The sequence below is a fragment of the Ruditapes philippinarum genome, unplaced genomic scaffold (genome assembly GCF_026571515.1).
Source record: "Ruditapes philippinarum isolate M1 unplaced genomic scaffold, ASM2657151v2 ctg5535_1_1_1_1, whole genome shotgun sequence".
NCBI classification, from domain to species: Eukaryota; Metazoa; Mollusca; class Bivalvia; order Venerida; family Veneridae; genus Ruditapes; species Ruditapes philippinarum.
The window spans coordinates 39,499-66,091 of record NW_026855820.1 but is presented as its reverse complement, the minus strand read 5'-3'; the positions used below and the strand labels follow the sequence as shown (position 1 = coordinate 66,091).

The 26,593-nt window shown below is 31.1% G+C and overlaps 1 protein-coding gene, 1 long non-coding RNA gene and 1 other non-coding gene across 3 annotated transcripts in view; 2 read left to right on the top strand and 1 right to left on the bottom strand.

The window, feature by feature from the left end:
• The first annotated feature begins 17,577 nt into the window (after positions 1-17,577).
• Positions 17,578-17,650, top strand: Trnat-agu (transfer RNA threonine (anticodon AGU)). Its single transcript has one exon. It is a non-coding gene; the product is annotated as a tRNA-Thr (tRNA).
• Positions 17,651-21,811: 4,161 nt separating this feature from the next.
• Positions 21,812-26,593, top strand: part of LOC132744501 (tyrosine-protein kinase Tec-like) — a gene marked incomplete at its 3' end in the record, with an annotated part of 43,859 nt that continues 39,077 nt past the window's right edge. Inside the window, 1 exon segment of the mRNA XM_060733232.1 lies at positions 21,812-21,928.
• Positions 22,636-25,500, bottom strand: LOC132744500 (uncharacterized). The gene is made up of 3 exons (XR_009627707.1): positions 25,239-25,500; positions 23,762-23,864; positions 22,636-23,499 (listed from the first exon to the last, which is right to left on the bottom strand). It is a non-coding gene; the product is annotated as an uncharacterized LOC132744500 (long non-coding RNA).

Sequence of the window (26,593 nt, the reverse complement as noted above, 5' to 3'; positions counted from 1 at the left end):
TATTTCCGTTAAACTTGAAAATATGCTTGTTAATGAATCAAAGACTACAATTAATCCTGTGTTGTTCAACAGTTGTTGTTTTTTCTGTTGTGTGTGTGCGTGTGTGTGTCTGTCTCTCTGTGTATGTTTTGTTTGTGTTTTTATGCAAAATACAAAAGATAATACTAAATAGATGTATAGATTTTCATTTGCCATTCTTTTATAATATTTTAAAATGTAATGTAATGTTATTGGTAATTCTAAAATTAGAAAAAAAAATATAAAGAAGTTCCGAAAACGGACCCGTAGAGGGAAATCAGTGGTATATTGGAAACATTCTTTGACTATTCTATAGGGGTCCCTAAGTCGTATTCAAACAAATGAACAGAGTTACAAAATTCTGTAACCGAGTAAAACATATTATTTATACCTAGAAATAACTAAACACAATAAAAATAGACTTATTTTAGCCGAGTATCTTTTCAAAGATTTAATTAATTTCGAAGTTACCTATTAATATGTAAAATGACATTTAATCTGCAAGGCCTTACAACAGTTTAAACTTTATTTATGAACCAGTTTTGATTTTTCTAGACATTTTTGTCTGTGATCCGCCTTCCCCTCATGGAAATGAATCGCTTAGTTTTTTAAATGAGTACATTGCAACAGTTTTTAACTGCGCGTTTTCTTTTGTTCTAACAATTTCTTGCATCTTTTTGTTGCTCTTAGGTCAATTTTCTCTCCCTTATTTGTCCTGCAGGCCCAAGCTAGAGTGTTTATCTTATACCAGTTCATATTTTAAGATCTCGTTCGAAATATTGTAGCGGGATTTATTGGGCAGACGCGCCTAACCTGTTAGATGCATGACGGCGCGTAAAACTTATAAAAAAAAGTAAAATCAATTACCAAAAAAATGAAAATTATCCCAACTAAATCTAAATTAAGTTTTCCTGATGTATACATCAAAGGGAGCAAGGTTTGCCGCTTCATTTAGAGGAAATTTACGCACATATTAGGCTTGTAATTAACTTCTTGGACCTACATGAATATAGAAAATTAGGAGCCGAGGTAATTTTGCATGGTAATCAAACCGGTTGACGATACAACTGTGATAAAATTATGAGAAAAAAGTACTGATATATACATTTCTCTTTCTTTTTCAAGTTGTTAGGATAGCAAATAATTCTAATAATCATCAATCACCGTAAAGTTTAGTACTTCTTTATAATTATTTTCGCGTGATTTTAGAAAAACTATTGTTAAAGGACTCATGAGGTTTTGACATATGATAAATATTTTTTATCGTGAATTATGCCCCCGATTGATTTTTCATGCCCAAAACTTACATTTTTTATAAAAACTTTCGATCTTTTGCTCACCCCGTTTTTTCCGAAAAATTTTTTTTAATTGAAATTTAACTAAATGTTATGTTTAGTTTTTGGAATCAGGGAATTCCTTTAACATCAAGAAAACCCCGTTTAGTAAAAACATAGCTTTGCAAATCTTGTATTTTTTAATAAAGTAAAGTCTCGAAATCGAAAATTGAAAAAATAAATATACCGAATTAAAATCCCTCGCTCGAAAAAAAGGGTTCCGTCAGATTATGAAATTAAATTTTTTTTTAAAGGCCCCCTAGGTTTTTTTAAATGGCGGGAAATGGAAATATCTTTTATAAAATATATGCCCCATTTGATGAAGGTCTAGACCAATAACTTGTGAGCACAATTTCAGATCATTCGCTGTTTTTTCCAGAATAACTGTTATAATTGTAAAAAAGTGACCCTTAATTGAAAAGCGTTAAACGCTTAATTATTTAATGCATGTCTTTCTGTCTTAAGAGCCCCAGCTGATCTATGTTAGAAATCAAAGTTAATGGTTTTAGACTTTTGAACCTTAGTGAAATTCCTTTAACCCTCTACCTCATATCGCAAAACATCGTACTTTCGACCCCCTCCCCCCTCTTTTAGGCCTCAAATAGTGAAAAAATGTCCTATTTGGGCCCATAACACATGTTTTCGTTCGAGAAATGTTGCTAAAAAAGTGAGCACTTTTTCGGCACCGCCCCACATCCAAAAGATACATCAGGGGGTTGCCAGAAGGGGGAAAATTTTGGACTTGTGAGAGGCTAAAAATGACCCCAGGTTGATCCTACGGTAACGTGTAACCAACGCTGAAAAGCATTTGACTCTATCTCAATCCCTTGACAAGTTGCAGCACTTTGAAATAAATTTTGATAGAAAAATCAACGCAAAATAGTGATTTTTGGCAATTTTGAGATGTCCCCTCGTTGCCATGGTAACAGGAAATTTAAGACTGAGCATGTCGTTACAAAGGCAATGGTCCAGTCAACATTTGTGCCATGTTTGATTAGTATTAAAGCATTTTTCATAGTTTCATAGCAGTTTCAACTTGTAACAGGAGGCTTTTCAATGAAAACGGCCATTTTTCACAATATGCTCATGAGGGAAAGGGTAAATGAATACAATCAGTATATTCATACTACAGTATATTCATACTACACATGACTGACATCAGACACCGTATCACATGCGAACTAAATCTCAAAACTCCGTTTTTCTATGGATACACGAGATGGTGATATAAAATATGACACTTTTTTCAGGGTGAGGCCAGACTACAAGTTGTATTTATTGATATACTCTCTTTCCCCCTTTATTTAATATAACATGATGAAATATTGAAATGTTCCCGCAATCAAAAGCTGATCTTGGCTAAAATAACAGTTTCCTTTTGATCACCCAATACACATTTTAATTTAAACGTGTCAAAAATGTCAGCAATAAAACGTTATTTCATCCCCCGGCAAATAACCCCTGTACATTCGAGTCATAGCGAAATATTATACTTATAGCGGTAGAAAGCTTCGGTATTTGAATTTATCATAAAAAGATCTATGGTGGGTTTTAATAATTACCAGATGAAATTGAAGTTGTAACGTTCAAAGGTATATCTAATTAGTAGCGGTTTTATTGCTTTAATAAAAAAGGAAAAAAAAGAACTTATTCGAATGCAAAAAGAGAAATTTTAGTATCAATATTTTGATCTATATGGATATTTGAAATTAACATTAATATAGCAAAAATAAATCAATGTTTTTTTTCTCTCTAAAATAATTATATAAAGAAAGTAATGTAACAGAGTCAATCTATGTTCTTTAAAATGTGAGACAATTAATAAATAAATGTAACACATAAGCACTGTTTAGAATTTCTATATCTACGTGTATTATGATTAAACATTCATCGACAAAATAAGTAAATTTTCGTATGCATCTAAAACAATGGCTCACAGCAGTGTAAAGATATGTTTTTGGTCAATATTTGATGGGGGCCGTAATGCTGCTGCTGATGATGATGATGATGATGATTGATGATAATAATAATAATAATAATTATAATAATAATAATAATTATAATAATAATAATAGTGATAATAATAAAAGTAATAATAATAATTATAATAATAATAATAAAACATGTAATATTAAGATATTGATGATGATGATGATGATGATGATGATGATGATGATGATGATGATGATGATGATAATAATAATAATAATAATAATAATAATAATAATATAATGATAATAGTAATAATAATAATAATAATAATAATAATAATAATAATAGTAATAAAATAATAATAATAATAATAATAATAAAAATAATAATAGGTAAAGATTTAAAAGCGTTAAATATGCTCTCGGTAAAAGCCTTATATTGTTATGCTAGTTTGATCAATGAATTTGTTGGTGATATATTGAACTGTTGATCAGAACATAATTTAAGGCACAAAATGTAGTTGAAAGAATCCATTTGTAGTTTTTCAAATGTTTTAATGAAAGATCTTAAACCACAAGCGATGTGGTTTGCGACGAGTTAATAAGATATTCCGTTTCATCTTAGATATGTAAGAAATATTACAATTAATAATGGTGTAAGTAACTTCAATCAAATAATAATCTATTGCAAAAGACTTTGTCTTACTTCTGAATAAAGAGAGTATATGAACTATATTGCAAAAATTGTTTCTGAAAATTTGGTTTCAAATTTTAAAATTAATACGTAGTGGATATGAATTTTCGGGTGTTTTTACATCAATATTAGTTCAATAGACAAAATTATATTTAGTTGTATGTTTGTTGTTTTTCTTTCAACATTGGCGGTAAGTATAGGTGTAATCTAACTTTTATCGTGTAAACAGTTTTCATTTAAATTGCATTTATAATATGCCTTTGCATTTATAATATGCCTTGAAAATCTTTTATAATTCTGTATCATAGGAGTGACAAAGTTTTGTAGATATGTAGATTGTTTTATTATTGTTATATTTTATATTGTTACATTGATGATATAATAAAGCTTTAAAAAAAGAAACAATTATTGAAACCACAATGTAGATGACCTTTTGAAAGTTTTTGGATGATATATAAGATAGCAATTATGTACCATATTCCAATTGATATGTTTAAAAGCAAAGAATACTGGAAGGCAAAGAAGAAGAAGAGTATGTGAGTAATTGTGGAGTGGTTAAAAAACAGTGCCGGTTGATTTTTAGTTGGGACGTAGTCCCAACTAGTGCACTTACAAACCCGAAATTTCCAACCATACAGGGTAACGCCCACTGTTGTGACGTTTCATCGCCACTCTAAATGCTATATTGTATTCTAACATATCAAGCTAAGCTGAATTCATAGTGATCACCCGACCATGACCGACGCATAACCGCCGCGAGTGAAAAATAGTGCTCTGAATTTCTGAAAACTTCGATTTATTGCGAACAGAAGTGGAGACAAGAAATTTATTTTTTGAAAATAATGTGCAATTGAGCTTGAATTACGGTATTAGAAACGTAGCGGATATAATTTGAAAGGTCACATAATTCTATGAATGGGATAGTAAATTAATTGGGTCATAGTGCTTGACGGCTTGCAAATATTTAACTTACTCATCCGCCTTATCATCACATTTTTTTGTATTATATTCCAGAATTTTTGAAAAAAAGACATTATTTATCGGATAAATTTTTGTAGTTTATAATTGCAAAGTGGATATTGAAATAGAATTAGCCAGAGATGTAGATAATCTATTCGTCTCTGAATTAGCCGATAATTAGGTTAAATGAATCCGACAACTTCCGGTATATTTTCGACCTACTTCACGAGCATAATTATCAGCCTGTTAAGCTCATAAGGTATGTTATAAAGCAAAATATGTTATGAATTTGATGACTAATAATATTAAGTTTATTTATTGATGCCAATTTGTTTCCGAGGACTAATACTTTCGTAAATAATTTCGAAGTAATTTGGAGATCTCGAGTCTTTCGTACCCAAGACATTTCGATCATACTTAGACTGCAAAACCGACAGATTTTACAAATTGATATTACACAGATGTCTGCCTTTACAGGAAACCCGGCATATACGCCTACAATTTTTGGTCTTGTCACGGCCGTTACGTCTCTACCAAATGGGGCACATTCTTGAATATTTCAGAATAATTTTATTTTGACCTTTATAAATTATTATATCTATTTAAAGTCTAGTCATTTCATTTTGGGTCATCTTTTTACAATTTGAATAACTATTCTGGAAAAACGAAGTGCGCAAATGATCTAAAAGTTTGTACAAAGATTAGTGTTCTAAACATTCATCAAATGGTACATTTATCTGGAAAAAATATTTCAGTCCCATCATGACAAAATACCTCAATGGAACCCCTTTAAATTGAATTACACTTTTTTTAAATGTATGGGTAAATTCCATTTTCAGTGGTTGAAATTGTTCCTCTTTTCTGATTAATCAAGCTATAGTTTCCCATTTATAAAAGCCACAGGTTGTTTTGAAAGTTGAAAAAAAAATCACTGCCACCTTGATAATTGTTAACCTGAAAAAATCTTCAGGCACTTAAAGGGATTTGACCCCAGACCTCTTGATTACAAGGCAGACACATAACCATGTCGCGAAAATGTCAACACAACAGCAAGACTGTTGGAAATGATCTATACCTGTTCTCAATACATGGTTGAAGTAATTTATCAGTGTTAATTAGACATTTATAATTATGATTTAACAATTTTTGACACTACTTGATATTCACATTTTTTTCACAAATCTACATGTAAAAAAAAAAGATATCATAATAAAATGATAGAACATTTTCTATTTTAGTGGTAATACTGTGGAGTAATATGAAGAATATTATTAATATTTTATTATCATAAATTTTTTCAAATTTTAATTATGTCATTACATGCTGTACACAATCATATATATAGTGTTAACATATATATTCATTGTGTAGGACACATATATACATTGTATATACCAGAGACGTTAAAATACATAAAATGTATTTATATGTCTCTGTATATATACACACACTAAGAGAGTAGTATTGGATGATTTTGAAATGAAATCTCTAAATTGATATTTTCAGGGAAATAAAAGATTATTTACTTTAATATTCACTTGGAAAGGCTGGTACATGTAGCTAGAAAAAAAGTACAGTATAAGATTAAAGAAAAAGACTAGAAGATTATTTACAAACAACAGGTACTTATATAATATTTAATGTATATTTCACAAACCAAACTGTTTTCCAAAAAAAAATTAATGAAAACATGCATTTTTACCAGTGTCACCACGGCGTCAGATTAACAGACCCATTCCCAGTGGCAAATAATGCCAAATATGCTTTTTTTCTTTTCCAAGTTTAGAAAAAAATCATAAGTCAAAAATTCCCGTTATCCAAGCTGACAATTTTTCTTCATTCCATTTCAATCCAATATGGTACCAGACAGATGATGTTCAAAAAACACATTCCATTGTCAATTTTTTATGTATTTTTTATGTATTTTTTATGCTTTGAATGAATATACAATTTGTTGGATTAAACAACTTTGTACATGGTACTAAATATTTTTCCCAATCAAGATGCAAAATTTCTTAACCCATTACTTCATGAGCATTTTGATGAAAAATGGCTGTTTTTCATTGAAAAGTCTCCCGTTACAAGTTCAAATTGCTATAATACTATAAAAACTGCTTCAACACTAATCAAACTTGGCACAAATGTTGACTGGACCATTGCCCTTGCAACAACATGCTCAGGCTTAAAATTTTCTGTTACCATGGCAACGAGGGGACATCTCAAAATTGCCCAAAATCACTATTTTGCCTCGATTTTTTCAATCAAAATTGATTTCAAAGTGATGCCACTTCTCAATGGATTGAGATATAGTCAAATGCTTTTCAGCGTTGGTTACACATTACCTTATGATCAATCTGCGGGTCATTTACAGCCTCTCACAAGTCCAAAATTTTCTTGGGCATCATGCTTTAGAATGGTATCACACAGGTCAGTAAGACCGGTGTACACAATGTACTGTCTGCACATATGTGTCAGAAAAAAATATCACAAAAAAGGAATTTAGTATTACTATATGAGTATTTATTAAAGAAAATTGTATTTCAAATATATTTAAATAGTATTATTGAAAGTCATTTTGTATGACTGACACACAAATCTAGTGCTCTGCATTATAAATGTAAGAAGAGACAAATAAGATAAGCATTTTTTTGCAAATTATTGCACTTCATATAATTTTTTTATTGCTTTTTTTTTAAGGTGGACATGTGTCACTGTCAAGCGAATGAAGATAAGCATCACACTCAGTGGGAATCTCCAGTTTCCAGATGTAGTGATCATAACTGTATAGGCACCATTAACACTTTGGACTAGTTGGAGTATTTTAGAGGGCTAGTCTGAATTGAATCCCCTGTCAATAGTAAAGGCCAGTCATGAAACATTGTGTTGAAGGAAAATGTTAAAACTCGGATTTCCGCTTAACCAATCATTACTTTACCTTATATTCAGTGCGGTAATGTAAGAAATGGTTACTTTCTGGAACGGAGCTGTCAATTATTTTTAATTTTTTAGCTTGTTAGTGTTATCGTCGGACAGTTGTGAAGTAAAGACATCGCAGTTTGACTGTATACAAGTTGCCTTAAAGAAAGTATGTCGAAATCTTAACAGTTATTCGTTGATTTTTGTAGAAATTGACCAGAATTCACCTTTGTTTACACGCATCGCTTGGACGTCGAAAACGACATGCCAATGACATTTCAGTGAAATTTGGAAACTTGCTCGTATTTTGAGCATTTTTGGATTTCGATGAAGTAAAAAGTGTTTATGATAGGATACATTATTCCTAGAGACAACCACAAATAAGAATAAAATAGTGATCTGGTGTATTTTTACCGAACAGTTCTTGTTTGTTTGCAAATGATATTTTTTCTCTGTTAGGGACCTTTAATTCTTTATATATAGTAGAACACATATTTAACATAATAAAAAAAAATAAAAATGAAAAATAATGAGCAGAATATAATGGAGAGAAGTAAAATGAAAGTAATAATAAAGTAAGAGAGCACCAGAAGAAGTAATATATAAATAAAACATGAGTAATACATAGCAAATATGCCAATATATAAGATAGTGAATGAAGTAATAATAAACCATATAGAGAATTAGAACTACTATAGAGAAAAATAAATAATAGTAAATATAGATCCCACATAATCATATTTATCAAAGAGGAGAAACTAAAGAGAACTGACCCATTTCATGTTATGTCAATGGAAGACTGAATTTTTAGCTATATACTTAAAAAGATACAAAAAAGATAGGTTACATTCAATAATGGTATCTGATATAGAACTATACAAAGATTTAGCATGTTATTATAATTTATGCTCCTGAAAGGGAGAGAATATAGTTGCGGTCTTAACCATCTGTCGGTATGGACTCAAGTAATATTATGGATAAATATCTGTGTTCATTCCATACAGACTTGTACTTTTGGAAAAGGGTTGCTCATGGGAGGAAAATATGTTTTTAATGGTGTTTTTGAGATTTTAGTTGATAAAGGAAAAAAAACATAGTCTGTACTTAGGAAGACATTTGTCCTTCACACTCTTGTCCGAAATATGAATATAACTAAATATGTATTGAAGGGAATTTTATGTAAACTTCACAAAGTGATAGAGACTTTTAAGAGGAAGTGCAATGTTCAAGAAACATAACTCTACCTTGCTTCATGTTTTTAACTATATCCCTTAAGTTAAAAATGCTTATTCCAAACTATCACTGAATCTACATCAACTTGAACGACTCAAATTTTCCAATGTGTCAAAGAACCATAACTCCATTCCTTAGTTTTAGCTCACCTGTCACAAAGTGACAGGTCAAGCTTTTGTGATCCTTTTCGTCCGGCCGTAAACTTTTACTTTAAATGACATCTCCTCATAAACCACTACGCTAATTTCATCCAAACTTCACAAGAAATGTTCCTTTGGCTGTCACCTTTAAAAATTGTGCAAAAGAATTTAATTCCATGCTGAACTCTGGTTGCCATGGGAACCGAAAGTAAAAACTTTAAATATCATCTTTAAAAAAACCCTAAGAGCTACAGCTTAGATATTTATAGGCTTGAAACACATCCTTTAGTGAGTGTCTACCAAGTTTTTTAAATAAAAGCCCTGGGTCAAAATTGGCCCCGCCCCAGGGGTCATTGATTTTCCCTATGTGCATATAGTAAAAACTTTATAAAATCTTCTCTTTTAAAAGAACCCAAAGAGCTAGAGCTAAGATTATTAAGCATGAAACATCATCTAATTAGAGTTTACCAAGTTTGTTCAAATAAAAGGCCCGGGGTCAAAATTGGTCCTCCTGCCCCAGGGGGTCATTAATTTTCTTTAACAATGCATATAGTAAAAAACTTTAAAAAATCTTCTTTTAAGGAACTAAAAGAGCTAGAGCTAAGATATTTAGCATGAAATATCTTCTAGTGAGTGTTTACCAAAGATTGTTAAATAAAAGCCCTGGGGTCAAAATTGGTCCTGCCCCAGGGGGTCATTAATTTTCTTTAAATGCAAATAGTAAAAACTTAAAAATCTTCTTTTAAAGAACCCAAAGAGCTAGAGCTAAGATATTAGCATGAACATCTTCTAATGAGTGTCTACCAAGTTTGTTCAAATAAAAAGCCCCGGGGTCAAAATTGGCCCTGCCCCCAGGGGATCATTGATTTTCCCTATATGCATATAGTAAAAACTTCAAAAATCTTTTTTAAAGAACCCAAATAGCTAGAGTTTATATTATAAGTTGAAACATCTTCTAGTGAGTGTCTACAAAGTTTGTTAAAATAAAAGCCCTGGGGTCAAAACTGGCCTTGCTCCAGGGTTGTCATTGTTTTTAACCAGTATGTGTTAGTAAAATTCTTAAAAAATCTTCTTTAAAAAAAACCCAATAAACTAGAGCTTTGATGTTTAGCATGAATCATCTTCTTATGGATGTCTTCCAAGTTTGTTCAAATAAAAGCCCTTGGGTTAAAACTGGCCCTGCAGGGTGGGGGGGTATATACAGGTGAGCAACCTCAGAGCCATCGTGGCCCTCTTATTTAATTATCTACCTTTATTATACATGTACTTAGTTATGCTTGTCCAGAGAAATACTGGAAAAGAGTTGATGAAATTTTGATTAAACTTTTACACAGCGAAAATAATCAAGTGAAAGAAAGTGTTTTTTCAAAGAACCCGAATTTTTGTGTCGCCTTGAAAAGGTGACAAAATAGGGGTTACTTTTGTCGGCGGCGTCTGTGTCGTTGTCGGCGTCCCCTAAAGCTTGTCCGGAGCATAACTCAGTCACTATAAGTCTGATTGACTTCAAACTTGGTATGCATGCTTCTTTTAATAACCCGAAGTGCAGTGCACAAAGGACCGGTACTCTGCAGTTCTTATTTTTTGAGTTATTGCCCTTTGTTAATTTTCATACTTTAATTTTGTCCGGGCCATTTCTCTTCAACTAAAAAAGCTATGGACTTGATACTTCATAGGAGGATAGATCTCATTAAGAAAAAAAAAAATGCAGTGCACAAGAACCAGTACTCTGTACTTCCTAATTTTTGAGTTATTGCCCTTTGTTAATTTTCATATTTTATTTTTGTCTGGGCCATTTCTCATAATTAAATAAAAGCCATGTGACTTGAAACTTCATTAGAATGATAGGTCTCATTAAGAAGGAAGTGCAGTGCACAAGAACTGTTACTCTGCATTTCTTATTTTTTGATACATGTTATTGCCCTTTGTTTATTTTCATACTTTAATTTTGTCCGGGCCATTTCTCGTTGAGTATAAAAGCTATGGAAATTGAAACTTCATAGGATGATAGACCTAAGAATCTCATTAGATGAAGAAGTGCATGATCTTCATCAAGAACCTGGTAACTCTGCCATTTCTTATTCTTTGATGTAAATGACGGACGATTCGTGCCTTTTGTTTGACCTTTTTTGCATATTTCTTTATTTCTTTATGTGCCTTGGTCATTATCTCTCTCAAGTAATGAAAGCTTATTTTAGACTTGATCATCTGAGAGTATTGATAGATCTTATTTATAAGAAGCGCAGTTGTTCAGAAACTGCTGCTCTTAACTTTAGTTATTTTTAGTTTATTGCTCTCTTCATGATTATTTATCATTATTTATCGCTTTATTTTCGTCACCTGTAGCCATTTCCTTCCTAAACTATTACCCATTGTTCACAAGGCGACATCTATTTCATGAACTCGGCGGAGAAACTAAGTTAATCTAAGTAGATCTAGGCTTAAGCTTCTAACATAATTATCATCTCAAAAACAGTGGTTTATCAAGAACATACTATAAATATATGTGGTTGTCTGGAGTAAATCTTTTTCAATGATATCACACTCAAACTAAATACAGTTGTAGAGACTAGTGAGCAGAAGTCTTGTGTCAAATAACCAAAATTTCTACATTACTTAGTTTTTGAATTATCTCCGTATATATTTCATGATACTGTTCTGAGAGAGGATTAAAATATTGAAGGAATTTGATTGAAACTTTGTAAACGTTATACAGTGAAAGAGATTAGCATGAGAATTGCAGTAAACAAAGGCCATTATAAGTTCTAATGACATGGTCACATTCATATAATGTGATGCAAAAAATATTGACCATTTGAGTGTTTACTTGATACTGATACAGAAAATTTGATATATATCACAATTGATTATTTTTTCATAGCTTTGTCTCCCTTTATAATGTCATGTGTTAAAATAGTCAAGCTTGCAGTTTCCTCTGGTAGCTCTAATTTCACTTGTTTCTCTTGTCAAAAAAGGCCAATAACGGTTTATGATCGACCTACACGTACATGTAACCTTATATTTAAAATATTATATTTGAACATGTGTGTCATAGAATAATTGTATCAACTACTGTTCATTTACTGAATTGTGCACTTTATATTTATCAACCGGCAACACCCTTCACTCATTGAATTATCTGCCCCGAAATAGAAAAAAATAGTTATTTGATCCTTCATACGTCCCAACTGCAGTGCCTTCAGCACTTTGATTTTTCATTTCAGGACGAGACTGGTGGTGGTGTTAGTAGTTATCAGTCTGGACCATGCCACATTGAATTTACTAGAGCACAGTTCAGTCACCGCATCGTTCCTTGGCAAGCTGTTAAACAGTTTTACCAGTACAAGCTGTTTCGTAAGAAACTGATTGCTTTTGTACATGCCAGAGGTACAGTGCAAATGCCCGTAGAAATGATTGCATGATCAATCACAAAGTAAGTGAACACCGCCGTCAGGGAAAAGAATCCGCGTCGCCCGATTCACATAAGCGGAAGAGACTAGTAAAACACTTGATTTTTGTACTTTGGAAACAATATCTTGTGTGAGTACGTGAAATCTTTATTTTTTGTTGTTGGTTTTAATTTGTACGTATTTACAATATATGGCATATATTAGGGGAAATATATTACATGTATATAAACAAACCCAAGTCAAATTAGTGTCATAATTATGATATGAGAAATCATATTTTTTCTTTCCCCTGGTAATTTTCATTAATTATGTTTTATCTAAATAACAATAATAATAATGATGATGATGATGATGATGATGATGATGATAATGATGGTGGTGGTGATGATGATGATGATGATGATGATGGTGGTGGTGGTGGTGGTGGTGATGATGATGATGATGATGATGATGATGATGATGATGATGATAATTATTATTATTATTATTATTATTATTATTATAAAAGATACGGTCTCATACCCTCAATACCCTTACCCTAGACCAATGTGCAGGTAATTTTCTGTTCTCAGCTCGGAGGAAGTTATCCACCTTGCTGGTCATTGGTTGATATTGATGGCTTATGTAACCACAAATCTTTGTGTGATGTGTTTTGAAGTTGTTTGCATCAATAAACGAGTATATATACAAAATGATAACACTTATATAAACATTTAAAATAACGTTTTAATAACAAATGCATTATCTTTAAATCTGATGATTATATTGTTATTACCGTTTACGCTTTATGCCTTTTATTCTAATGGTATTAAAGTAATATCCCATCAAATTTTCCATATTTAGATATCCTATCATCATGAAACATATATTTGATGCAATCTTTACTTTCATAAGATAGTTTTGAAACCGCACTCGTCATTGCAAACTAGTTTTTTACCTATCGCTAATATATATAGTACAATTTCAATTTTTTTTAGAAGTCTGTCACAAAAAAACAGAAACGGAATCGAGACATAACTAAATAGAGGATATTCAAGTTTTTTCTATAAATACATGATTTATTTTCATCGAGTGGTATGAAAATAAATATTTCATGAGTGGCGGTAGCCACGAGTGAAATATGGTAATTTTCATGCCACAAGATGAAAATAAATCATGTATTTATAGAAAAAACTTGAATTTTCTGTTTATTATATACATTTTTCTCGATAAAATTTGAAAGACTTTCCCTTAAATTTTGTTTACTGGCAGAATTTAAAAGAAAGTAGTCCGGCAAGACACCAGTGAAAATACGGAAAATATGTTTCACTGCAGTGAAAAATAAATTTTTACAGTGAAAATACAGAAAAGGAAAATACGCATTTTATTTCATCAATATTTCTCAATATTTCATTTATAAGTATATAATAAAACTGGATATTAAGACGAGTCGATGTTTTGTTATTTAAAGATTACTTCTTATGTATATGTAAATGACATCATATAGTTTTGATAATATATGAATGTAACAATATGTTGAAAGTGAGTAATATTATTATTCAATGTCCGTCATTGTATTGTAATGTATTGTGTAATGTATAGTATTGCTGAGAATGTTGTAATTTTATTTTGTGTCAGGTCAAGGGCTTATTAGCCTAAACCAGACTGTTGTTGTTTACATGTGGATTTTAAAATAAAATTCTTCTTCTTATATCAATATATTTTGACAATAACTTCAATTCCCTATTTGATTACAGAATCTCTGGTTTTTAATTAATTTTTTATCATTAATTGTTGCCAGAATATTTCAAAGAAAACAGCTTACACGTTGAGTATAGTAAAAAATAACGATCAATGTCTAAAGCCGTTCAATGTGAAAGATAATAATTATATTAGTTCAAGTTATGCACTGTGTAAAAACGGAATCACTGTAAGTCTAAACAATTCAATGTTTATTCATGGGTTATTTTGATAACATTAAGATCAGACTACTGTGTCAATTTCCCAATAGATTACATAATCAGAAATGACCCTGAATTAAACCTACCTTAAAATTGAGTATTTATGCTAAAGATATGATTTTTTTCCAGGAGAATGGCATGCCTGACATATTAAAATGATCTTGTTATATAGGATTGACCGGATAAATGTTTCAATGTTTCGCAAAGTATTCCCAAAGATGATTACCCCACCCCACCCCATCCCTCTCCGAAATTCCCTGCTGATCACATGACTGACATCATATACTTTAAAGAGGTATTCAGGCAAAATAATGATAAAACTATTAAAATGATCTTATGTACTCAAATCACGCTTAGCGTTCCATCATGAATTTCTGTTTAAATTCTACATATTTTGGGTTTGAAGCGTAAATACATCTATTTATAATGAACAAAATTTAGACGCCAACAAGAATCACCGAATAGTTTTAAAACAAGTCAACAAACCAATAACAGATATTGTGGATATTGTATGATTGAAACAAGTCTAAATAATTCATTTGACATGTTCTTTAACGTTTGAACCAGAGTTCACTGTGACAACTACTAGTATTAAGAAATCCTAGCGCTCTAACCTGACGCACACGGGTCAAGTTAGGAAACCACCATTTTATTTTTTTCTTTGTCAGACTGTCTAATGTACTCATTTTGAGGGCATTTACAGAATAATGAATTGATAATCCAAAACTAAGAAATGAAAATTTTGCCTGTGTCTCCCTTAAAAAAATGCAAATATAAATGAAAAATATTCTAGAGACTTATGAAACAGTTGAAACAGTTCATTTTCTTACGAAAACAATGTAGTTTTAGTTTCTTAAATAATGTTCATGCATGTAAACATCACACTTTCATCCAATCACCTGATTTCCCATTGAATATTCGGTTTTCCCTGCGCCTTTTGCTGCCAATCGCTGACCACGTTACAATACAGTAATCTAAACCTAACACTGATTACTGTATCATATATTGAAAACTTATGCAATTCAACAATTCATATATATATATATATATATATATATATATATATATATATATATATATATATTGTATATGAATATATATGTATATATGTATATTTATACAGTAATCAGTTTTAGGTATAGATTACTGTATAGTAACGTGGTCATATATATTGCGATCACAAGAAGTAGATGTGTTTCTACACAGTTGAAAAATATATGTGGAATTAAACGTTTGGGAACAGATAAATAGAAAAATACTTTTATTTCCTCCAATTTTTGAAGACCTGAAACATTTAGCAACTGTTAATCTATCACGCCGGATTTCGACATGATTTGTAAATATAGTTAATACATAAATTACCGTCAAAAATCATTTTTACAGAATAATAGTAAACAGGATATAGGATATTTATAGGATATTTTATATATTTATAGAATACATCAATTTGCTTTTACAGTATACAGTTATTTCATATGCGATTTGGGAACAGTCAAAATGTTGGCCCGAGGTGGAGGGGGTAGTGTTTTGTACTGTTGCCCAAGGCCGTAGGCCGAGGGCAACAGTTCAAAACACTATCACCCACACCGAGGGACAAATGTTTGACTGTTCCCAAATCACGTATGCAATAACTGTTTTATTACCTGATCAATTACTGTTTTAACAGTACTTGCAACAAAAAGATAGTTTTGCATATATGTTAATAATCAAACTTAATACTTTAACTATGTTACGTCACGTCTGGTTTATGATCATGATCAATGGACGCTTCAGTTGGGAATCCTCTATGACGTCAATGACGTCAGAGCACGCGAGGGAAACAGTCAAAACTGCTGACCGGTCAACAGTTCGCGAACGTTGACTTTTTTAGAATTTCAGAAAACAGTTAAAAATACCAAATTACATTTATATAAGGTATCAGGTAATAAAATGTAATAAATGTAGACATGTTTCTAGAAGTAGTTTGGCAAAGATTGAAAGATAAATTTGTTCAAAACTGGCATGATAGGATACACGCTTCATCACGAGCATTATTTTATAGAAATACAGTAGTTTTCAAGATGCTATTATGTATATACAGATTGTTATGTCCTCCCCTCCCATTTTAACCCTTTCACTGCCATTTCACTGCTTATGCCGTCCCTGTTATTTTCGGCGTATTTGCCATATGGACGGCTTTAGCCGTTTCTATAATAATAATAGTAATAATAATAAATTGATAATAATAATAATAAAAATAATAATAAATATAAAGAAAATTATACCATCGACAATAATTATTATTATACTAACAGATTTGGAAGCATATATAATTATTATAATACTAATAACAAATAATGATAATTATATTAATTAATAATATAGTAATTTCTTAGAAAACCCTCTGGCAAATAGGTGATCAATAAAACAATAACCCTCTGGCAGCGAAAGGGTTAAGAGTATATTCTAATTAAATGTGAAATATCATTATTTTAGTAGAAGTATTGTTATAAAATGTTTACGATAGTTTCGTAATATTGGCCGCAAAGACCAATAGTTCAATTAACGGGGTGAATTGCATGTGTATTTCTTTTTTCTTTGAAAAAGCTTTGAATTTCATAAAAATGCTGAAGCTGAAGACTTACCGACTTACCTTGTTTGCTTCACATATGGGGCACAAGTGCACATCTGAATCAGCGGAAATACACGTATTTTTTTCCTACCGATGCTCAATTTTGAGATCCATATGTAGTCACCCTCGTGCAATAGAGTTCACATGGAGGCCGTTATCGACGTCATTAGTACGCTGGATTTAAATTATCAAATAAGTGTTAGCCTAATTGTTGCACATTGACATTATATACATGTACGTTCATGTGTATATATAGTTATACTAATTTTTTTTAATGGAATAAAGAAAAAACTACCACTACTTCTTCAACAAAATTAATGTGTGTATTTTTGTTATCTAATACTCTTGGCATTATAATATCTTATTATTAATATTGAATCCGACGATCTCATCGGCTCCATAGCTCAGTGGTTAGAGCGCCTGTCTAGTAAACAGGAGGTCGAGGGTTCGATCCCCTCTGGAGCCTTTTAATTTTTTTTTAACCTGCTCTTCTATATTCACCTCAGCGATATTGATATTTCTGTTCAAAAGGCGACCTTTAGCTTAAATCACTTAAAATAATAATAAAAAAAAAAAACACAAAAAAAAACAAAACATGTTTTGTCTTTGCATTTTTACTTCACTACGCGTGTTAGTGGTTTGAGAATGTTTTTTTCCTTCATATTTCATACTTCTGCTTTATTATAAAAAATGGTTCCACACCACACTTCGTGAGTCTCTCCAATTTGGACATCATTGCGCATGCGTGTCTTAAGAGTGGTGCTGTTCATATTTTTCGTTCTCAAATTTATATCACCGTACCGTGCTACTGAAAGCTTTCCTATGTTAGTCGTTTAATGATTTTTACAAAAAAGTAATTTATATTACGTTTTCCATTCGTCATAAAACATTAAAGTTTGTAAAGCGTAGCTTTGAATATACATTAAACTTCAAAAACGAGGAAAGATTATATCTGGATAAACGTCAAATATAACATTATTTGCTAGATTTATGTTCATTATGCCGTTAATGTAAGGGTGTACGCGGTTACACGCAATATACCCAGTCATTCTATAGACGAACTTTTTTTATCGGTAAAATCGTTTATATTCAAATGTCTTCTTTTAAAATGTTATTGCAATTTTATTGGCACGCCAATCAGTGTTTCAAATGCACGGTGCTGTATTTTGTCACTATAAAATATTTGCTAGATGCATTCTTTTCGTTTTGTACTTTAAAGGCACATTTTGTATCTTTAATGTAATGCCTCAGAAACAAATTAATGTGTCCTTTTGTGGAAAGGGCTCACATAAATGTTATCCCTTTTAGATAATGGTTTAGAACATTCAAGGTGTTTTATCACATGAAATTAGTAGCGCTGAATGTGAAATTATTTGTAATAAAAGTAGTAAAATGTAAACAAAGTAGTATTTGACTTCCAAACAAAACACTAAATCACTAAAACTCTCCTCACTGCCCAACAGCAACTGAAGCAAAATATTGTTTAGATAAATAGCAAATTAGTACCATTTTGGGAACTGTAACAGGACCCTTAGAAATAAAAAGTTTTTGAGAAATAAAAGAAAAGCATTCCTGGAACATAATCGGCCCTTAACAAGAAAAAGCCCGTGCATGAAATAATTCACAATGCGCATTGAAAGCAGCACGCCTCTAAATTCATGTTAATTTTCATGAAAATTTTGGAAATGTATTTAAAAGTAAAATATTGTGAGGTGAACAAATAAAGTAATTTACATATTGCAATCGGCACTTACAATCCAAGAAAATTACCAAAAAGTCGTCAACATATGCAAAAATAGCCCTTACTGCGTTAGTAACGCAGTAGAAATATGGTAATAAAATACTGCAAAATCAGTCTTAAACCGCACATAACATGAAAAATATAACTTGGATCTTGAATATGTTTACCTTTCTTAAAACTTTAGTACATTTTTCACAATATTGATTTTCTTGAAATATTTTGGCTCATCTGAAGGCGTGCAGCTTGAAATCGGCACATTAGGTTCATATGACTTTTGTATTGTATATATAAGTAAAACCCAACCAAAAAGGCAACATGAAAAAACATCTAAAAGTTCAGTTGTTTAAAATATTTCTTGAACAAAACTGTTTATTCTTCATGATTTAGTATGGCATTTATATGATGAATTGTTAATACTTTGTTCTAGAACAATTTATCATAAACATCCACAAATGAGCCGTGTCACCACAAAACCAACATAATGCGTTTGCGACCAGCATGGATCCAGACCAGCCTGCGCTTAAGCGCAGTCTGATCAGGATCCATGATGTTCGCTATCAGTTTTGCTACTTGTAATAGGGTTTGTAGGCGAACAGCATGGATCCTGATCAGACTGCGCGGATGTACATGTATGTCAGGGTGATGAACCACTAAATTCGTCATGTACTATTCAGGGGATATAATCTTATTATCACGCTGTTCAAAATAAAAGTAAGAGTTGTCTTTCTTATTCTTCCTATTGAACTTAAGTATATGCATGCATTTAATTCTGATAGTCTTCTTGTTTGTGAGTAGTCATCTAATTGCTACATTTTCCTCGAAGTCTCCCTGCGCTGTGACCACTCAGAACACAAATGTTATTTCCTTGTTATAATACGTAAACTTATATCAACTTCCTTCTTGCGGTGCGTGCTTAGGTTTACTAAAACAAAATAATTAATTAAGTGTTTTACATCCTTATTTTTATAAACTTTGGTAAATAGATCAATATCGTACTTTAACATTTCCAATGTGCATATGTAGAATTTAAAGATCCTGTATGTTATGATCAAAGTGGTAAACCACATTAAGTGAAATTATATAATATGTACATAATTATGCAAAAAAACAATTTTCAAACATCGAAGAATATCTAAAATATGTACTGCAAATATTTGTGCATATTATATGTAATCAATAAAATAAATGCAATAATTTCTTTTTGTAAAATTTGACTTAAACTTTATAGAAAATAAAGCTTTTATTACCTCCCTTTATTAACATGAAATGTTAAATTTGATAATATCTTTATAAATAATGCTTTTTGGAACCTACAATATTGCTAAAACCATAAAAATGTCTTACAGGATCTTTAATTGATGATGACACACCCACTTGATGCACCCAAACACCAAAAGCAGGGTCTTTCAAATTTGAAAGACCCTGACCAAAAGTAAAAGAAATAAATATGTATGTCATTTCTGTCAGACTTGATACTGTATATCCATGTGTGAAGCATTGAATGTTTTTCTAGATAAAGATAAAGTGTGTGATATAATATATTGTTCAAATATGATAAACCCTTAATTTGACAATAGGCAATATATCACTGGTCAAAAAAATTATAAATGGACCGAATTATAAATGTCCGCAGACTGGCAGTATAGCCACTTACAAAAAAAAAAAAAAAAAAAAAACCTTAGTTAATTATCCCGGGACAACCAATATTCAATCAGTTAAGCTGTTTTTAGCCAATAATAAATGGAAGCGGAAATTATACTTTAAATTTATTTTAGCTATTAATGCATCTATTAACACTTATTCATTTTCAGGTTGGTACATTTTCAACAAGTCTTGATCTTTCTTAGAAATTCAATAAAAACAATAGGACCCACTCGGGTTACTCCCAGGAATATTTTAACCTAAATTCAAACACCAGGGTAATCACCATGGAAAATTTGTTAAGGATAAATCAGGGCCACTAAAAATTGTAGAAAACTTCATATATAGTCTATTCAACGATTTTCAACAGATTTTTCAAGATTTAAAAAAACTGACACTAAATGTTATAACATATGTATAGCACAATGCATTGGTATGACTACTGTTAATGTGCATAAAAGGCAGTTAAAGGTGTCATTTCTTAGTACGCTATTTGGGGTGCAAAATGATTAATGCATCCAATCTTTACAGCCATTTTACCTTCCCCACTTTATAATATTAGCAAATATGGAAACTTGTCTAGATCTACCAGCTGGTATCGCTTACAAAACAATTATTCTACAATCATCACATGAAAAAATTTGATAACAATATAAGATTTTATTAATAAGGACCCCCGTGTAAAGTCTGATGAATATTCAGTGGTACATCATATTAATAAATGTTTTAAATACACCTAGGACTGAGGTAAATGGTAAAACTCTTTAGCCAATACTTTATAAGAAAATTAACTTGCTTAGAAAATTTTTTAACACTATTTTTAAACAAGTGACTATTTTGATATAGTGAAAGATGGACAATTTATATTGTGTCACTTAAAACAAACAGTTTCTTATTGTTTTTCTGAAAACATCTGACAATTAATCAAGTGTGGCATTTCTGCAAGTTTTGAAGTTAATACAAAATGTGACTTTATGCAATTTAGTCAGGCATGACATCAGTGCCACAGAATTAAGAATGTGTTTGAATTTAGGTTGTGATTGAAAATTGGTTGTTTCGGGATACTTTAAGTACAGCACTCGTATCTTCTATGTGTCATAATTCATTATTTTCTCACTTTCAGTTCTAATTTGTTTGAATTAATATGATTAAATTTATATGTTTAATGTAGGCAAGTCTGCATTATAAAATTAAGTCGATGCAACGAAAGAATACATTAGACGGGCCTCATTTTAAGCAGTTACCCCCCTTAGATCTTGACTAGTAAAGCGCTCAATGAAAGAACAGCGTTGCAAGCGTTTGAATAACCGATTCCAAAATACTTCCTGCTTTGCGAAAAAAAAGTCAAGAACATTTTTTCACGTAAGTTTTCTTTATTTTAATTGTGTTTGAATTATTTTTTGTCAACTCATGTTTAAGAGCCATCATTTGTATAAACGCTTTAACCATTCGAACTGAAATTTTTTAGTGTCGTTTCAGAAATCTTCAATAATTTTGTTTGCAGCAAAAGACTTCCTGTTTTGTAAAGGCACAGAGTCACGTTCATTTGCTTTGATTAATTAGGTTAGATTAATTGAAGGTTTCAGTTGATTGATAAAGTGCAAATGACATTGCATATGCATAGGTTGATTGGGTCCAATTACTCCAAGTAATTGGTAAATTTTAAAAAACAATGTTCAGAATTGTATTAAATTTTTGGCATTTAATCAATACACTAGTTGACAGTTTCCGAATTAGCAGACAACAGACTTTTCTTATCAGTTATTTTGTGTGTAAAGATTATGGGCTGCGTATCTCTGTATAAATCGTATGTAAAATGACCTGATATGTGGTAGCTTTTAACAATTAATTTAAATACTTTTAGTGTCTAAAGAGATGTTGAACTTGAATTATATCCTTAGATGAAGCTATAAGATCACAAACTTTTCATTGGTGTAATAAAATTGGACAGTTAATCACAATTAACTAGCGGTTTTAAAAAGGCAAAATTTGTATTGTTTTAGCATTAATTAGAGTCTGACTCTGAGATATTGATTTTACTCGAAGATAAGGGATACAACTCGATACCCAGCAAACAAAAGACGTTGTACCAACGTTGTACTGACGTTAGACCCTGACGTTGGGTAAACGTTGGCAGAAGGTTGGATTTGAAAGTTTTTTAGACGTCAGAAAACCGACGTCTATACAACGTCATATAATGACCTTTATCCAACCTTTTCTGACCATTATCTGACCATAATCCAACCTTTTCCTGACCATTATTTGGACATAATCCGACCTTTTCTGACCATAATCCAACCTTTTCTGACCATTATCTGACCATAATCCAACCTTATCTAACCAAATTTTCTGACCATGATTTAGACACTTACCTCATTCAAAACTTTTGGAATACGATTTTTTTTCATAATAGGGTAAACAAATAAGCATTCTTATAATTTTAGCAATTTATTTGTATACTCGGAATCACAAGTTCCAAACAAGAAATTTGGTACGATAACAAATGCAAGATTTACATAATATTTTTTGAAACTATTAAACTTGAAAGTATGTACTTAAATAACGCTTTATGTATTAAATAAGCATGTTTTAGAAATTAGATACACAAAATCCTTCTTGAATATTACCACTGACATTTTGTATAGTAAACATCCATATCATGTGTTTTTTTTTATATCACCACTGATCATGAACTGATCACCCTGATTTTGGGATTTTCCAATCATCTATCCAGTTCACTGATTGTATATTTGTCTTTGTATTTTATAACTGAATCTAGATCTGAATGTTAAATGGAACAATATTCTGAATATTTTGTTATTACTATAAATAGCAATGTTAATGTATCTTCTTTCGTCCTCCTCCACTGTGTTGATCTGGGGCATACTTTAAGCGTATCATTACCTCTCCAACCTGAGATCACATCACACTTTCTGAAATTAAAAAAAAAATAATAAAATAATCAGTTACAAGTGCAAGAAATGAATCACTTTTACATATTATAATTTAACGAAATTCTGACAAACTCTCCAACTACTTAAAAAAAGATATTTATTATTTTCTATCTAGTTTAAACCATATGTAGTTAAGTGTACCTATATATTTATTGATTTTGATAAAAATGGCTTCGTGAATTTCATTATAAAATCAAGGGTAATTAGATCACTGTATTTTCTATAATATTTTGAAATATACCTGTCACAAAATCTTGGTAGGTTTTCATTTTTCTTTTCCTTTTAACACTTTCATCTTCCTCCTGAACTTTTGCCAGATGTTGAATTATTATAATTTCCACAATCTGAAAGACGAAATATAATCATTTTAGAATTAAACCATGTAGTGGAAGGATGTTTGTCTACTACAATAGACAAAATCCAAATACTATTAATCTTAGTTAACTCATAAGGGCATGAAAAACTAACATAACAAATACCAAATTAATTCTACTCCCGCAAAAAATTGACATTGTTATTTTTTATATTCAATGTAATTTATACAAATTTTCATACAACATCAAAGAAATTCACATGTTACTGTAATTTTTATAGATATCATCTCTGCCCAGCATGATCCGATCTGCTAAGTGTATATTGGACAGACTGGCTTAGTGTACAAACGTTTTATGATACGAGCATATAACTTGTTGATAAGCAGGCTAATTAACAAACTATTACTTTTATTGATTTATAACTATGATAATGTGTTTTCTGATTTATAATATGTTGTTTGATTACATTAATAAAAAGATAGCTAGTCAAAAACAATGTGATTTCAGATATATCTTACCAAAGCCGTATCATTTACATGTATCAATTGCCATGAATCATTATCATTATATAAGAAACACATGGTATGCTTACAGTATTGGTAAAGTACTTCAATTAACAACGAGTAGTTTAACAACTACACAGATATCAAAATCAAACTGTGCATCTGATACATGTGTAAATGACTGGCCCCTTATGTAAGGGAAATTCATGTTGATAAGAAATAAGAGGGAATTTTATTTACCAGCATTTGAATAATAAGAGTCTAACGTACTGCATTTAACTTTTTATTGATTTCAATTGCTAGGATATTTCCTACCATTGATTGTGCATTTATTTGGCTTGGCGATATAGTGTGGGAAAAATGATCCGGTGATACAGACTGTTCTATAGTAAATAATTCAGTGCTCTTACGAGGAAACAAAAATGTTTATCTCGCGAAATCACGTGACATTAGGTTTTACCAGTCAAACATTACAATGATCAAAAAGCCATCGAATCCATGCAAACATGCGGTAAATAGAGGATATTGAATGAGTGTAAGTTCAATACTGAATTTATTGCACGAGTTGAATAAAATTATATTATGCGAGCCTCTGGCGAGCATAATATTATTTTATTCAACGAGTGCAATAAATTCAGTAATGAACTTACACGAATTTAATATTCTATTTATCACATACAAAAAATTAAGACCATTTATAGTGAAAAAAGAGTCATTTTTCATTGACGCGCCTATAGTATAGCGCTAACATTTAGCGCGTCTTTACACTATGTTTGTATAACGCTAATGACGTCACGTCAAAATATATGCACGGCCGTGCAATACCATATTTACGGAGTCGCAAAATCGGCACGGGTGTGTGATAAATTAGCATTGAAAACAATATATAATGTTTGCCTACCTTTTCATTTTGTTTGGAATATTCAACTTTGTCTGTCAACTCGTTGTTTTTTGTCCGCCAATACAATTGAATTTCAAATCCGATATATGTCGCCAATTCGAATTTACTAAATTATTTACAACTATAAAATAAAGCCCTCAAAAATGATAACAACTTCATTGTAAATTATATAAACACTACTTAGACTAATTCGAGGAGATAAGATATTATTTAAACGAAAATAGAGCAAATATATTTCATACTGATCTGCGACTATCCGTTTACCGAGCGCCACCTAGCTATCGAATATCGTACGTAGCCACCCACGTGATACTGTTATTGTTTTGATAGAGAAAATAAATATATCATTTTTCCCTTTCTAAACTTAAATTCAAAATTCTAGCTGTTTGTGCTTTCATTTATATATATATTGGTTACATAAACTAAATTCACCTATTGTCAGATTACCGACCAAAACCCGACGTCGAGTCGACGTCAAAATGAAACGTCTGTTAGACGTCGGAGATTCAACGTCGGTTTAACGTTGTATGAAGGTCACCGACGTCGCGACCAAAATTCAACGTTGATCCAACGTTGTGTCAACGTCGGGTGTTTGCTGGGTATATGTCTTTTTTTTTATACTGGTTGGAGAGATAACTCCGACACTAAATCACATATTTTTTGCAATATTTTAATTATCTTCCAGTATATTTTAAATATTTAACCACCTAAACAAAGTTCAGTTCAAAGACTTTACATTACACCACAAAAACTATGTATGAAAATGGAATCTGGTACTTCTTGAAGGTCTTGAATGAGGTATACAAAACATGGTCTTTTTACCCCACAACAGTAGATAAAGTCGACACTTAATTTTTTAAGTAAAAAATGACTGGAAAATCAGCATCAATAATTTATTTTTACATCTTATATGGTTTATCTATTTTTTGTAAATATTTAAACAATTTTTCAAAAATCTTTCCCAAGTCAGAGGCCTGTGGTCAATACATTTCTAACTACCTTACTGTAATTTAGTAAAAAGAACGTTTTGAAGCAGTTTTTGCCTACAAAAAGTTTAGGTTATTTGAAAAACATTAAAAAGTCTACCAAATTATAACAAATCATCACATTCTGTCCTGTTCCTATACTGTTAGGTGATCATGTGCATATTTGTTGAAAAACAAAGCTAAAACAATTATATTTATCAAGTGACGGGATTATCTATGCGTCGGAGTTATCTCTCCGACCAGTATACCTTTGTTTTTATTTACGCATTTTATATACTAATGTAGGAACTGTCAATGGGTGTGTTATATTTTTATGTTTTCTGGTGATGGTTGATATATGCTGTAGTGTTTCTGGCAATTTCCGCAAAG